Raw genomic sequence first — 15,509 nt, 5'->3', positions numbered from 1 at the left:
AGGTGGTATTTTGGAGGGCCACTATAGATAATTATATCTTATAGTTCTAAACTAAGCTAAATAAAGGACAATATGAGTAATTAACAAAACCGATTAGGCGCAAAGCTGATGTCCAGGAAGGAGCCTTACAGATCCAGTACAGAACGAGTAACCAATCTGACCAATCTGAAATTCATGCTTGACCAACACTGAAACTACAGATCTTGTGGTTGATGTTTAACCGGTACTAACTGGTGAGAAATACAAGATTTTAGAGCATGAGGGTCTTGTTCCTATTACTACCCCTCATTGCTCACTATCTGCCTCCATCAGTATGAAGCCATGTTGGGGACTAGGGGTGGGAGAGAAAGCATTGAGAAGTTTGATTAGGGCTAAAATGTCTCACATGCATCATTCCCCACCTCTGCGAAAAGGGGAGGGAGGTTCATTTCCTCTGTGCTTCTCCAGAGCCAGCCTGGTCTTCGGAATTCCAGAGAATTTCATTTCCCATCTCCTTTATTTTACAGAAGAAGAAACCTAAGCGCAAAGATGGGGAAAATTGCCCAAGGTCACACAGGCATTGGGCCTCTGGACAGCTGGCTTTTAGGCTTGGGTTTGCCACTAATTTACTGTACAACTTTGGGCTAAACAAATGATGGTGCACGAATGTCGTGGAATATTACTGTACAGTAAGAAATTGTATATGCGATGAAGACAGAGAAGCATGGAAAGAGATATAAGAACGTAGGCCGAGTGAAGTAAGCAAGGCCAGGAAAAGAATACACCCAGTAACTACAATCACACACAAAAAATATTAAAAGTCAAGGGGACAAGATTAGAATGCCCAAACAGGACTCCAGTGAAGGGAGCTGAGAAGATGATCCCAACTTATCCCTTCCTGGAGTTGGGAGGTCCACAGGGGTCCTCACTGCACATGTTTGGGGACTTGTTCCCCCTCAGAGGTGTCGATTGTTTATTCCTCATATGGTAAGTCTTTCTGTAGAGAGAAGAGGAAGGATGTTTGGGATAACTATGTGGACAAAAAAGCAGAAGGAAGCAATAAAAAGCAATAAAAACACATTTCTTCTGAGGGGAGATTGTTAGTAAGTTCAGAGACAGCAGAGTCTGTTCAGTAATGAGGTCTGAAAGCCATACTGCAGGGCTCAGGAGAGAGGGAGGGGAGGGAATTATGGGAAGATGTCAGAATAATGCCTTCCCCAATTCCTCCCCAAATCATGCCTTAGGGGGAACTTTCATGGGGCAGAAATCTTTCAAAGCTGGGGTCTGAGCCAAACTGGGAAGGCACTAGGGAGCTCTCTCACCTCCTGGCTGAAGCATGGCGGCCTTCTGAAGAACAGACAAAGCTCCAGGGCAGATTCAGGCCAGTCAACCACCAAACAGCCCTGGGGGCATCTGGGTTGGCACAGATACAGAGTATTGGTGGGGCTAATTGGGGGAAGATTGGGGGACATCCCTCTGCTGGCTCTGGGCACAGGCATGCTGCTGAAGGAGGGGGGGAGAACACATCCAGTGACTGTGGTTGCAGAGGGCCGGGTCACTCTCAGGATTGGGGGGGGGGGTGGGTGGGCACTGAGCTCCTTGTTTCTCTTCTGGGGCAGAGGAGTGAGAGCAGTGGGGCCAGCACTGTTTGAGGTGGCAGCTGCCCTAGTCACTCCCAGGCCCCAGCTGGAGGGGTTGGGCAGTGACCACACCTGGCCCTCCCTCACAGGCCATGGAAGAACCATGAAGTCAAAGGCCCCCAGAGAGACAGCTTAGACCCACCCTAACATAAAGGTAACAGCCAAGGAACAGGCCAGTCCAGTGACTAAAAACCAGAGAAAGAGCCCAATCCTGCCTGAAGGAGATCCCTCAGTGAAAACTCACAGGAACATTAAAGAAGTGCCAAAGTGCCCAGGTTCAAGGAGACAATACAAAGACAGCTAGAAAGACAGGACCTTGAAAAGACTGAAGGATGTGGAACAGAATATTCTCGCTGGGTTTGCAAGCAACAATAACCTGCCCAGCAAAGCCGAGTGCAATTTTGTAAGGGAAGAAAGGAATATTTAATGGACAAAATGAAGATATTTAAAGGTATTCTTGAGGAAAAGTCAAGAACTGAGCAGAAAGTTTGACTTATAAGAGTCAGGAGAAATATAAGAAGACTAATTATAAGGGATTTAATAAGGACAATATTTACTTCTCTTTCTCTCTCTCTTTTTTTAATTTTCCAAGGCAGAAAAGCACTAAGGGCTAGGTACTAGTGGTTAAGTGACTTGCCCAGGGTCACACAATGAGGAGATGTCTGAGGTCAGATTTTAAACCCAGGACCTCCTGTCTCTAGGCCTGGCTCTTAATCCACTGAACCACCCAGCTGCCCCTAAACTGTTTACTTTTTATATGGGAAAAAGATATTTGTAACTCCTAAGAATGATATATTACTAAGGTAGTTTGAAAGAGTATATGTAAATAGAAGACTTAAGGAGCTAGCTAGGTAGCTCAGTGGATTGAGAGCCAGGCCTAGAGACGGGAGGTCCTGGGTTCAAATTTGGCCTCAGACACGTCCTAGCTGGGTGATCCTGGGCAAGTCACTTAATCCCCATTGCCTAACCCTTACCACTCTTCTGCCTTGGAACCAATACACGGTACTGATTCTAAGGCAGAGGGCAAGGTTTTTAAAAAAAAAACAACAATAATAATAAATAGAAGGTTTGAAGTTGGGTTGATTGATTATAATGAGACAATCCTATAAAATAAAATTGAGTAGGGAGAGATAAAATGGAGCAATTATCACATATAAAACAGGTATGAATAGAAGAATTGTTACAGTGTAGGGAGGACAGGGTGGAGAGCTGGTATAGGTAATTTTTATTATATTAAATTATAATGGTCTTATACAAATAAAATCAATATAGCCAAGACTGGAAAGAAAGCAGAAAATTGGGGGGGGGGATTTTATAGCCAGTTGCTCAGATAAAGACCTCATATCTCAAATATATAGAGAACTACATCAACTTTATAAGAATATGAGTCTTTCCCCAATTGATAAAAGTATATGAAACAGGCAGTTTTTGGCAAAAGAAATCAAAGCTCTATGTAGTCATATGAGAAAATTATTTGAGAAATGTGAATTAAAGCAACTTTGGGATAACATCTCACACTTATCAGATTGGCTAAAATTATAGAAGGGGAAATGATAAATGTTGGAGAGGATATGGAAAAATTGAGATACTGATACCCTGTTGGTGGAGCTGATCCAACCATTATGGAGGGCAATCTGGAATTATACCCAAAGAGTCATAAAATAGTGTATTTCCTTTGACCCAACAATAGCACTATTAGATCTGTTTCACAAGGTGATCAGGAAAAAAGGAAAAGAACTCATATATTCTAAAATATTTATAGCAGCTCTCTAGGTGGTGGCAAAGACCTGGACATTGAGGGCATGCCTATCAACTGAGGAATGGCTGAATAAGTTATGGCATATGGTTGTGATGAAATACTAGTATGAGGTAAGAAATGATGAATAGGTGGCTTTAGAAAAACATGGATAGACTTGCATGAAATGATGCAGAGTGAAATGAACAGAACTAAGAGAACATCGTATACAGTAACAGCAGTGTTGTTTCAGAAATAAATGTGAATAACCCAGGACAATCCAGAGGAACTTGCGAGAAAGCACACTATCTACATCCAGAGAAAGAACTATGGAAAGAGAAATGCAGAAGAAAGATAAATGATTGATCACGTAGTTCAATGGGGATAAGATTAGGGTTTTGATGTTAAAAGATCACTCTACTGCAAATATGAATAACACGGAAATAGGATTTGAACAATGATACATGGATAACCCAGTGGAATTGCTTGCCAGGTCCGGGGTGGGGTAGGGGGAGGAAAGTGTGTGTGGGGGGTCATGAATCATGTAACCATGGAAAAATATTCTACATAAAAAAGGGGAAAAAAGAAATGTGAATGATTGAGTTATTCTGAGTTACATGAATATTCAAATCAACTACAAAGGACCTATGAAGGAAGATGTTATTCACTTCCAGAGAAAGAACTGGATATATGGAACTATGTATTGTATAGTTTCATGAGTATATCTGTGTCAGATGTTGGCATTGTCTAGAACAGGGTTGGGAGGGAAGGAAACAGCTTGGAATTCAAATGTAACCCCCCCCCCCATAAATATTAGAAAAACAAAGAAAGTGAGAAAAAACATGATGGTACTGATTGTAGAAGGTTTCCCCAAAGAGGAGAGAAACAAGACAATTGCTAGTAGAGATGAATGGCTCAAGTGAGGACTTTTTGAGGATGGAGGAGGCACAGACATAGGCATCAAGGAAGAAGCTGGGAGACAAATATGAAGTTAAGGTAAGTAAATGAGTGGGGATGATGGCCAGAAAAATCTGTTGGAGAAGACAGGATGGAATAGGGTCATGCATGTAGAGCAGTTTGCCTTGGCAAGGAAGAGGGCCACCTCATCATGTTAGACAAGGGTGAAGGAGAAGATAGTGGTGGAAGGCATCGGAGTGATGTGAGATGAGGTGGAAAGATGATGAATCTCAGTTTTTGCAGTGAAAAATGGGACAAGGTCTTCAGCTGAGAGAATAAGTCATGGGGAGTCATGAAGGCTTGAGGTAAGATGAGAAGGATTGGAAAAGACAAACCCAAAGAGGCTGATACAAATGTCATTGTTTTCTCACTGGCAGGATAACCCTCAAATGCTGAGCTCCACTGCCGGCCTAGATTAAGCAGGCTCCTACTTGAGGCTACACAGTTTCACCAGGTTCAGCTATTGGCAAACTTGAGTATGAACTTCAGCTCCTGGACTTATTAGAAGAAGAACTTCATAGTTCCCGAGATCATAGCCCAGTATGCTCTGTTTCCTCTGCTTATTCACATTCTAGGGAGTGAACAGGGAAATACAACATACATGCAGATAAGGAATTAGAAAATATTTACAAAATAAATCTAAAGCAATTAAGGGGCAGAGAGGATACTCATAGCTAGTGGATCAGGAAAAGTCTCAAGCAAGAAGTAGCCCTGAGACTGACCCTTGAAGGAAGTTAGGGATTCTGAAAGGTGGACAAAAAGGAGGAGGAGAAGGAAGATTTGAGGACATTGAGAGGGGAGAACATTTCATAAGCAGAGGTGATCTTGGCAAAAGCAGAAAGGAAGGAGATGGTACATTGGGTACAAGGAACATCAAGCAAGCCAGTTTGGCTGGCATTCTGTCAGTTCATTCAGCAAACTTCCTGTGTGGTCCTTGACTCTATCTTGGGGCCAGGAAATGGACAAAGTTTGGGTAAGACATGGTTCCTGTCCAGGGGATGCATGGCTCACAAAAGGATGGCTGGCTTCAGGCAGTATTGGTGACTACCATCCAGGTAGCACGTACCTGGGATAATAAAGTAGAAAGGAAATATTTAGAACTTGAAGGGATCTTCAAAGGCATTTGGTCCAACCACCTTTATTCTGACCTTGATCAGAGCAACTCTGACATTGTTCCTGGTAGCACTGTATAAATCTATTCTTCATCCACCATCCTTGTAAAGACCCTCTATGTGGCATCTTCTATTAGAATGTAAGGTTTTTGAGGAGAGGAACTTTCTTCAATTTTGTATTTGTGTCCCTACAAGCTTGGCACATTATAAACACTTGTATAGTGTGTTTTTTATTGTTGTTCATTCATTCATTTTAAATTACTCTATCTTCATGCCTTCATTTTCTGCAGTCATTTCAAATAGTCTCCACACACCCAGCCTCCTCACCCCCATTGGTCTCTCCCTTATAACAAAGAAAAAGTCAAGCAAAACCAAAGGACACAGTGACTACCTCTGATCGTTTACGCAACATTCTGTATCCATAGTTTCCTAACTCTCTACTGAGAAAAGGAGGCAGACTTTTCCCCCTGTTCTCTAGGACCCAGATTGGTCATCATAATTACTCCCAAAATGGCTTCTTTTAGTGATTTTTCCAATTCTATTATTGTGAAAGGCAATTTCTTTATCTTAACTGAATCAAGTACTTAGAGAGCTCCACCCTTTTAACTCCATTAGTTAGAAACTTGTGAATCCTTTGATAAGAGTTTATACCCTCAGAAGACTAGAAGGGGATCCCACCAACACTGCCCCCCCACCATGGGCAGTATTAGGCAAATTGATTGGTTTCTGTGAAGAGGGGGAGAGACAGGAAATGATGTAGAAAAAGGAGTATAGAAAAAGACAAACATGGTCTAGAACAGTATTCCCTTCCTTGGTTTGTGGAAAGACTGGTTCTGGAGATTCCCTTCCTCAGCTTGTGAAGAGGCTCTTTCCTTGGATTCTGTGTTGGCTTGCTGGAGACTACTGGACTTTCACGTGGAGGTCAGGACTTGAGGAAGCCCTTGTTGGGGGCTGAGCTGGACTTCACCAGAGAAGCACTTAGGGCTGGTAGGCTTGTTAAAGCTCTGTCTCTTTTCTACATTTCCCACTTTCACTTTTTCTACCTTGTAAATAAAAGCTGCTAATAGTAATTTTGACTTAGGGGTTAATATTTTATAAGTGGAAACCACTTTTATAACTCTCATATTGAGTCAAAACTTAAATTTAATTCTTACATTATTGTGGTCATTTTGTATTGTTTTCCTGGCTATTTTTACTTTATTTTATATCTGTTCATGATACTTGGATGGGGAATATGCCCACGGCAGCCCATTTCACTTTGGGATATGTACTTTGGGACTTCTATGAGTCTTCTCATGTTTTTCTGATGTCTTGAAGGAATCTCAAAATCATCTCTCTTGTGATATGGAAATCACTTTAAAAGACTGATATATATTAATTTAAGGTCGCCAAGGAATTCAGCTATGTAATTCCTAAATGAAAACTCAAGTCAGCAGTCAACCTTTTGGAGTTTTTAATTACAAACAGGAGGAAGAAAGGTATTAGAAAGAGAGAGAGAAAGAGAGAGAGAGAGAGAGAGAGAGAGAAAGGGGAGAGAAGGGAATAGGGCTTAAATACCCCCTCTGTTTAGGCTGGGTCAAAGGCCCAAGCCCTTAGAGAGCTGAGGCAAAGAAAAGAGATCAGTCCCTATCACTCACGTGACCAAAATGGAGAAAGAGTCTCAGGGGCCTCCACCTCCAGACTCCTTCAGAGCAAAAACTTTCAGAGCAAAAACTCTCAGAGCAAAAAACTCTCCTCCCTCTGTCCTCAGACCCCGCTATCTTTAAGGAAACCATCTAAGTTCCCTCCCCTCAGTTCTCACATTTACCAATCACTGTCGATGTCTCCCCTGTGCCAATGGTGGCTCTAGTTTAACCCAGGACTGCCCAGAGGTCTGTGGCTTTGCACATGTCTGTTGAAGGTCATATTCTCAAATAATTAAATCTTGATCTTTGCTGCAGCCCTTCCTAAATCCTGTTATTCTAAGTAGGGTGGAGATTGTATTTTCCAAGACCTGGTTCTGTCATTCCAAGTATCTCTATTGTATCAATTCTAAAATCAATCATGACTCAAAGAACTTCCTGTTCTATGCTTAAGCATAGGTCAAAACCCTTTCCATTGTTTAGCAAAAGGTTTCTGTCCTAAAGTAGTCTTAAGTAGGGAGGAGAAGGATCCTCACATGCCAAGGGGTTTCACATTCCAATAGAGTTCTTACTATCAGTAGGAAATTTTTTCCAGTATGAAATTTCCCAATGGGGAAATTTCCAACATTCATAAGTCTAAGAAATTTTAAGGTTTACACTCTGTAGACGATTCTCATATCCACATATCATCCCTGACCTTTCTCCTAACTTCCAGTTCTAAGTCACCAAATGTCTTCTTTACACCTTGAATTGGATGCTCTGTAGATATCTCAAACTCAACATTGCTTTTCATAAATTCCCTATCACTATCTAAGGCATGACCATTCTCCTAGTCACTCAGACTTGCCATCTTTTAAAATTTTTTAATTTTTTTTTAAGCCCTCACCTTCCATCTTAGAATCAATACTGTGTATTGGTTCCAAGGCATAAGAGCAGTAAGGGCTAGGCAATGGGGGTTAAGGGACTTGTCCAAGGTCACACAGCTAGGGAGTGTCTGAGGTCATATTTGAACCCAGGACTTCCTGTCTCTGGGCCTGGCTCTCAGTCCACTGAGCCACCCAGCTGCCCCCTCAGGCTTGCCATCTTGACTCTTTTCCCTCAACTGCCATCTCCAATGTGTTACCAAGTCTATCATTTCTCCCTTCATAACAACTCTTCTATATGGGTCCTTTTCTCCACTTTACTGCTACCTCCCTAGTTCAGGCCTTTTAGCATCTCATTCTTGAATTTTTCCCAGAAACCTTCTGTTTGGTCTCCCTGCTCTAAGCCTCTCCCATTCCAGTCTATCCTTTGCTGAGCTATCAAAATGATCTTCTTAAAGCTCAGATCTGACCACATTACCTTCCCTACTCAATGAATTCCAGTGGTTTCCCTGCCTCTGGGATCAAATGTCAATTCCTCTCTTTGGCTTATAAAGTCTTTCGTGACTTGGCCCCTTTCTACCTTTCTAGGGTTCTTACACTTGATCTTCCTCCTCCCGCCAAAAGCATTACCTTATTCTACAAGAAGCCTTTACTGATCCAACTAACTGGCCACCCTCTTTCCCTCCCTCCCAAACTGCCTTGAACTACTTTGCATATTTATTTTTATTCTATATACTTATATTTCTCTCTTGACAGAATGTATTTGTCAAGGGAAGGGGCTGATTCATTTATGTCTTTGAAATTCCCAGAACCTAGCAGAGTGCATACAGCAGATGCTTAATAAATACCTCTTTAATGAAAAGAAATAGAACCAGAGAAGAGCAGGGTCCTGGAAACTTATTTCATGAGTGAAAACCCTTCTATTTAGCTCTAGGGCAGGAAGTGAGCTCCAAACTAGGGGTTTGGTCTGGGATGGGTGTGATGGTAGGGGTGGGCCTTCCCTTCCAATCCAGAGTATTACAGATATCCTCTGAAGAGTTTTGATAACTAAGTGTTCATGGAAAAGCTTCCTGCTGGGGATCTTTCACTCTCTTCCCTTACTCTTTCAGAGAGGAGCTGCTCTAAACCTCTGGGTGGGGGGTGGAGTGGGTTACTGACTTCACATGCTGTAGCAGTCCAGCCCATGGGTATTAAGGAGAGACAAGGATTGTGAATGGGCACATGGCCATTCTGCACATGGCAATGAATGCTGTTCCCAGCATGGCTGGAGTTAGGGCTTGAAGCCTTGCTTCCCTTTGTCTCACTCACCTGAGGTTAAAAACTCCACCTTCACCTTGTCGTAATTTGCAATTATCCAATGGCAATACATTATGTAACTTATCAATATGTATTGAGTTCATTTGCGTATCAAAGAGATTAAATGGGGAAGCCGTGGCCAGCTCCACTGTCCTTGGACGATCTCACAGGTTTGCTCAACACTGTCTTTCCACCTTTCTCTCTCCTCTCTATCTCTACCTGAGGCCTGGCCTTCAGTCAGGTGTCTCTTTCTTTTCCAATGCTAATACCTAGCATTCTCTAATTCTCTTTATTAGTCTCTATTCATTCTCCCAGCTGAGCTATATCATCCTCTGACCAGTGCAGTGTTAAATTGGGATCTCTGGATAGAAATAGCCTTTCAGTGACGTCCATTGATTGGAGCATGGCTGTGGCTCCAAAATATTAATAATAACTGATTGCTGACTCATTATTGACATCTCAAAGGTTGGCTCCTTCACGCCCTTCGCGGGATCCAAAACTTCTATCCCTTTTCTATTTTCCTACCATAAGGCTTCCCGCTGGCCGGGAGGCTTTACATGCCTTGGCTCCCAAGTTGCCATCCCACTTTGGGCCCACAAAAAATGATGTTTTCACTCCTGGCACATTTCTTCTTTCCTGATCTTAGGTGAATAGTTATTCTGAGATGTGATCAGGGAGTCAGTGAGAAAGGAAGATTTATTGAGAGAGAACTCCCAGGCGACTGGGACACGGAGATCCACCAAAGCCATCTGAGGTCCCATCAGCCACTGGAGTCAGGTGAGCATGCAGCTGGTTTTGAGGAATGCTTTGTTTAATCTAGCCAAGCAAGGAACCAGTCCAATGAAACCTGTCTACTTATTATACCACACTTAGGATGGTGGACAGAATAGTCAGGAAGATTCATTTGCCTGAGTTCAAACCTGGCCTCTGTAAAAATGGAGACTTGAATCCAGGACTTCAATCCCCAGAAGTCCTTGCTCCACTTCCCCAAATGCTTTGTAATCTCACTGAAACCTCACCTGGGCCAAGAGCGAGATGGGGTATTTAACCTGGTTGTGAAAAGGCTCTGCCTTCTCTTTCCTACTTCTGCTTGGGAGCAGATGTGGCTCTCCACCTAGCAGGCAAGATGTGAGTGGTGGTGAATAGGCTCTTTGGGCCTAGACACATGCCTCTCTTACTTGTATTTTCTTTATATTTTAATCTTCAATAAACCTCTAAAAATATAATACTCTTTGCAGAGAGAAACTAAATTTCTACCTTGCCTTCAGTTTCCCTAAATTTTTATCTTTACACCTTGGATACTTACTAGCTGTGTGGCCTTGGGCAATTCACTTCATCCAATTTGCCTCACTTTCCTTATCTGAAAAATAAGCTGGAGAATAAAATGGCAAACTACTCTAGTATCCCAGCCAAGCAAAACCCAAATGGAGTCAGGAAGCGTCAGACCCGACTGAAATGATTGAATAACAACAGAAGCAAATTTAGTGGGGACTCCGAGAAGGGAGAAATGGGCTCCCAAGGCCAGAAAGTACCACTTCATCCCTCCAAGTTTGGGGGAAATGTTTTAGAATCCACTTTTTCCGTGGGCCAAATGGAAATGTAGAGAGAGGTGAGAATGGCCCTGGTTTGAGAGGACTTTGGTCCTGGCTATGCCTTTTCAAGAAATATGCCTTTGTAAAAGCAAATTGATGTTCATGTTCCAATGGGAGATGTACTAGTTAATTGGTTTGGGGGGAGCATGCCAGAGGGGGCTTTTTGAGTGCTAGAAAACTTCCCAATCCCAGGAGTTATACCTAGAAGTCAGAGAGGGAAAGTAATTGTTCTCCCTCTGGACCCCCTAATCCTACTCTTTGTCCTCACTTAATAAATGCATGTTGCCTGCCTGGTGGTTGCCTGCCTGACCCAACCTGCCAATGTGAGTGGGAATTGGGAGAGAGCCTAGTTAGGTGCTACTTTAATATAGACCATTGTAACATGGCCTCAGGGTCAAATGTGGACTCAGACACTCTAGCTGTGTGATCCTGGGCAAGTCACTTAACCCTGTTTGCCAAGCCCTTACCCAACATTCCTAGAGTGGATACTAAGACAGAAAGTAAGGGCTTAAAAAACCCAGCTGCTTTGAGGCAGCTAGGGGTGCTGGGAAAGGCCTCCTGAAGAAAGTGGCCTTTGAGGTGAATCTTGAAGGAAGACAGGAATTCTAAGAGGCAAGGAGGTGCATTGTAGCCCTTTGGCACAGGTCTTGGCACAGAGTAGGTTCTTAATAGATGCTTGTTGACTTGACAGAGATGAGGGCTGGAGTGCATTCCAGGTAGTGTAGGGAACAGAAATCACTAGTCGCTCCCCTGGATTCCCTTTCTTTTTCTTACTGATTAAAGGCTAATCATATAATTGTTTAGTCATTTGGGAAAGAAAGATCACTGTGCTAGCCATTGGATATTGGGAAAATTTTACTCACTAAGGGGAGCCTGCCATTCTCAATCCTGGCAGGGTTACTGGCGTGCAAGTAAGTGTTACAGGCATGGGAGCTAGGAGAGAGAGATGAGGCAGGGTGAGAGCTAGAATTTTTACAGATGAGGCAGAACCAGGAGCCCTGAGTCTGAGGACCTGGCTTCAAACCCCATGTCCATTTACTACCTGTGAGATTTGGGATAAATCATTTCACTTTTCTGGGCCTTAGTTTCTCCCTCTGTAAAGTGAGGGGCTTGGACTAGATAGTCTCTGAGGCCCCTTCCAGCTTGAGACCTAGGATCCTGTGAGTGACCTTGGGCAAGTCACTTCCACTTCTAAAATGAGGGTCAGATTTGATGTTCTTTGAGGGCCCTTCCAGCATTAGCTCTAGGATCCTATGACCCTATGACATTGGACACAGTTTGGGGGTTCAGTTTGCCCTTTTTGTTTTACATATACTTAGAGGAGTGCATGTTGTTTCATTGAGGATAGACGTATCTCCAGTGCCTAGCATGGTACCTGCCCGTGGTGTGCACTTAAGTGATTGTTCATTTGATTCCCATTCCTCTTTAAAAGCTGCACAAAGCCCTTGATCTAATAACCCTGGAGAAAAGGTAAACCTCTATTAAATTTAAATCAGGGATCCAAAGCTGATCAGATGCTTCTTTATCTCCATAAATATAATGTTACTAAGCAGGGAAGTGAAGAGCGGGTGAAATAACGATCTTTGTGCACAAATGTTTAGAGAAACCATATTTATAATAGCACAAACCTAGAGAAAATGGCCGAGAAGAGCCTGTCCTTGAAGGGAACCTAGAAAGGCAGTGGAGTGGGAAGAAATCTGCCCTCCTGCATGTGACCCTGGGCACATTTTTCTAACCTCTGTGCCCTCTAAGTCTGAGTTGCAGAGAAGATGGAGGGACTTCCCTATACCAGTAGTTCTCATTTTTCCTCTATGCTCGAATTATCCTTTTAGTGCCTATTAATAAACTAGGCTCATTAAAAAAAAAGAAAAAAGGAGAAAGCAAACACCAAGGGAGTGGTGCTCCAGGGTCCCTTGCAGTAGTATGAGAAACTGCCCCATTCCAGGGAAACTGCAGGTCCAGTCCCATCTGTGTAGCAGCACACAGGGATGACCAAACACGCAGAACAAAGACTTAGAAGGGGCTAGAGATGGAAGGAAGCCAGGCAAGCTAAGAATTATGCTGGTGTGATTAATGTATCCATTTCCATTTTCTTCTCAAACATCATTGACTAATGGCATAACAGGGACAAACAAACAGGAGATTAGATGAACTGAATGTTCTCGAAGTCTAAAGGGACACGATATTCCGAAAGGGGCCATCCAACTGCAGAAAAGAACCGGATATTCCCTCTTCCCATCTCCCAGTCCTTTGGTCTGGTTTTTCCTTTAGAGGTCACCATTTGTATTGCATTCTATAGGCCTTGATGGGCTGCTTTTCTAATACTGAATCGTTATTAGGCATTATTCATTTGGCTTCGAGGCTTTCAAACGATTTTCTCTGAATTCTCATTGGATTCTCACAACTAAGCTCTTAACCTCATTTTAAGAGATGAGGAACGTGAGAGAAGTCATAGGCCCAATCATAAATGGAGAGCCAGAAGGGACCCCAGAGGCTCATTTTACTTATGAGGAACTGAAGTTCAGTGACTTGCCCCAGTTTATACAAGTAGTGTCAGAAGTGTAATTTCAAACTCTGGTCCTCAAGCTCTTAGAGCCACTGGCCCACATTACTCCTGTGTACCCTAAGTTCATCTAGGCTCTCCTGTATTACTAGCCCCATGGACCACTGCAATAGCTTAAAAGGTCTTCCCAACTCCTCTATGACCTCTCCAATCTGACCTTCATCATTCCCAGATTAACTTGTGGAGATCTGGTCATATCACTCTTCTCAAAAATACTCAGTGGCCCCTCTCAGGTCTCCAGGAGAATTCAAGCCCTCCCCTTGAATTGAAGGCTCTCTACGACTCCCCATCAATCTTACCTTCCCAGCTTGAGCTCATCGCATCATACTGCAGCCACAGGGGATTCGACCAGTCCTGGCATACCTGTGCTTTTCTCGCTTCATTCCCTCCTTCACCGGCCCTTGTGAATTTCCAATCGTCCTCTGGGGCCCAGTTCACTTTGGGCCTCCTCCAATAAACTCTTACAAGACCTCATATTGGTAGTTCCCTCCCACCCCATCCCCATTCGCAATGAAACACACACTTCATCCTGTTCCTGCTGTACCTGCAGACTAGATACCTCTTCCCTCCCCAGTACTGTCTTTGCCAAACTTTTTTCACATCATTACAGTGCTCTACACACAGTAGATGCTTAATAAATGATTTATTGCATCAAATTTATTAATGCAAAAAAGGAATAAATGAAGTAGAAATAACCTATCAGGGCCTCTTGAGAGAAGGGAGATCTTTAATGGGTGATTTATGGTCAAAGGTAGGTAAGAGGCCCTCAGGATGAGAAAGGTTCCACCATGCCCCACCACAGTGGAACAAGCTTCATGAGCCCATGAAATCACTCACTAGCCAAGAGTCTTGGGGCTCATGATGGTAAATTCAAATGCTTCTGATTCTGAAGCACAGCTGGTCATTAAGTCAACAGGGAGTACATACATGCTGACATGGACAGCCCACCTTAACTTTGTATTTGATATTGGAAATGAGCTTCCATCAGCCCCTTGCTTTTCTTTCTTAAAAGCAAACAAAAAACCCCTTACCTTTTTATCTTATAATTGTGAATTTTAGATTTACTCTACCCTGCTTAGTCTAACAAAACAGGAATGTCTACACCCCTACTTAAGGATTAAGTATTGAGAAGAATGGCCTATGACAGACATGTGCTAGCAAATGACAAATCAGAAACTGATAGACCCCCCTGAGCTGTCTTAAGTCAAGCTTAAGCTACCATTGGTACATGTGAGATGCAGGAAGTGATATAAAAAACGGTCTATGTGTATTTCACGTCACTTCCTCTCTCCGGCCTCTTTTTTGGAGGAGAGGTGGCTGGTGGCAGTGTGTTGGCATCTTGGCGTAGCTGCAGCTATTGTCCGAGTTTGGCAGTGAGTGTCCTTGATACAGTAACTGGGAGAAGCTTAATATCGTGGGTCAGGTGAGGCGTCTTCCCTGAGCTCTCTCGGAGTTTAGGCCGATTCCTTTTTTTTTCCTTTACCTTTCCTAAAAACGCCATCCTCCTAGGAGGCCTCCCATCTCTGAGGAGGCCTCGTGGCTGGAAGGTCTCTGAACTCCCCTTGGCTCAGACTAGGCCGGAGAAATCTTATACCCTTTTCCATCTCTCTTCTTCTTAATTTCTTCCCTCTATATTAATTAAATTACTATAAAATTCCTAAGCTGGCTTGAGTATTTTTATTGGGATTTGAATTAATCCCTGGTGTCCAACTAAATTTATATTTTAGTCAAAAACCCCTAAATTTACCCCTTACATAATCTGTATTAGATTTCTAAGGAAGGAGATAAGGGCTAGGCATTTGGGGTTAAGTGACTTGCCCAGAGCCATGCAACTACTAAGTGTCTGAGGGTACATTTGAAGCTAGCACCTCCTATTTCCAGCTTTCTATCCTGAGCAACCCATTGCTACCCTACTGTTCTTCAAAGTGATAAAGATAAACCTCTAAGATACCAACTTTCCAGGCCCCATATCCTTGCTCTTTTTAGATAGAAGCCTGAGAAAACCTATCACTGCTTTGGTTCTTTGGAATGTTTAAAAGGTAGTGAACTCTACTGTGACATTTTATTGTAGTGTTAACCAGGAAGGGCATTGTGGATGCCTGGCCTGGCAATCTTCAGGTCTTGCTCCACACACCTACTACTGTCACATC

This window comes from Monodelphis domestica, chromosome X (assembly GCF_027887165.1).
Source record: "Monodelphis domestica isolate mMonDom1 chromosome X, mMonDom1.pri, whole genome shotgun sequence".
In the NCBI taxonomy this organism is placed as follows: Eukaryota; Metazoa; Chordata; class Mammalia; order Didelphimorphia; family Didelphidae; genus Monodelphis; species Monodelphis domestica.
The sequence above is the reverse complement of the archived record's forward strand: the minus strand, read 5'-3'. Positions refer to the sequence as shown.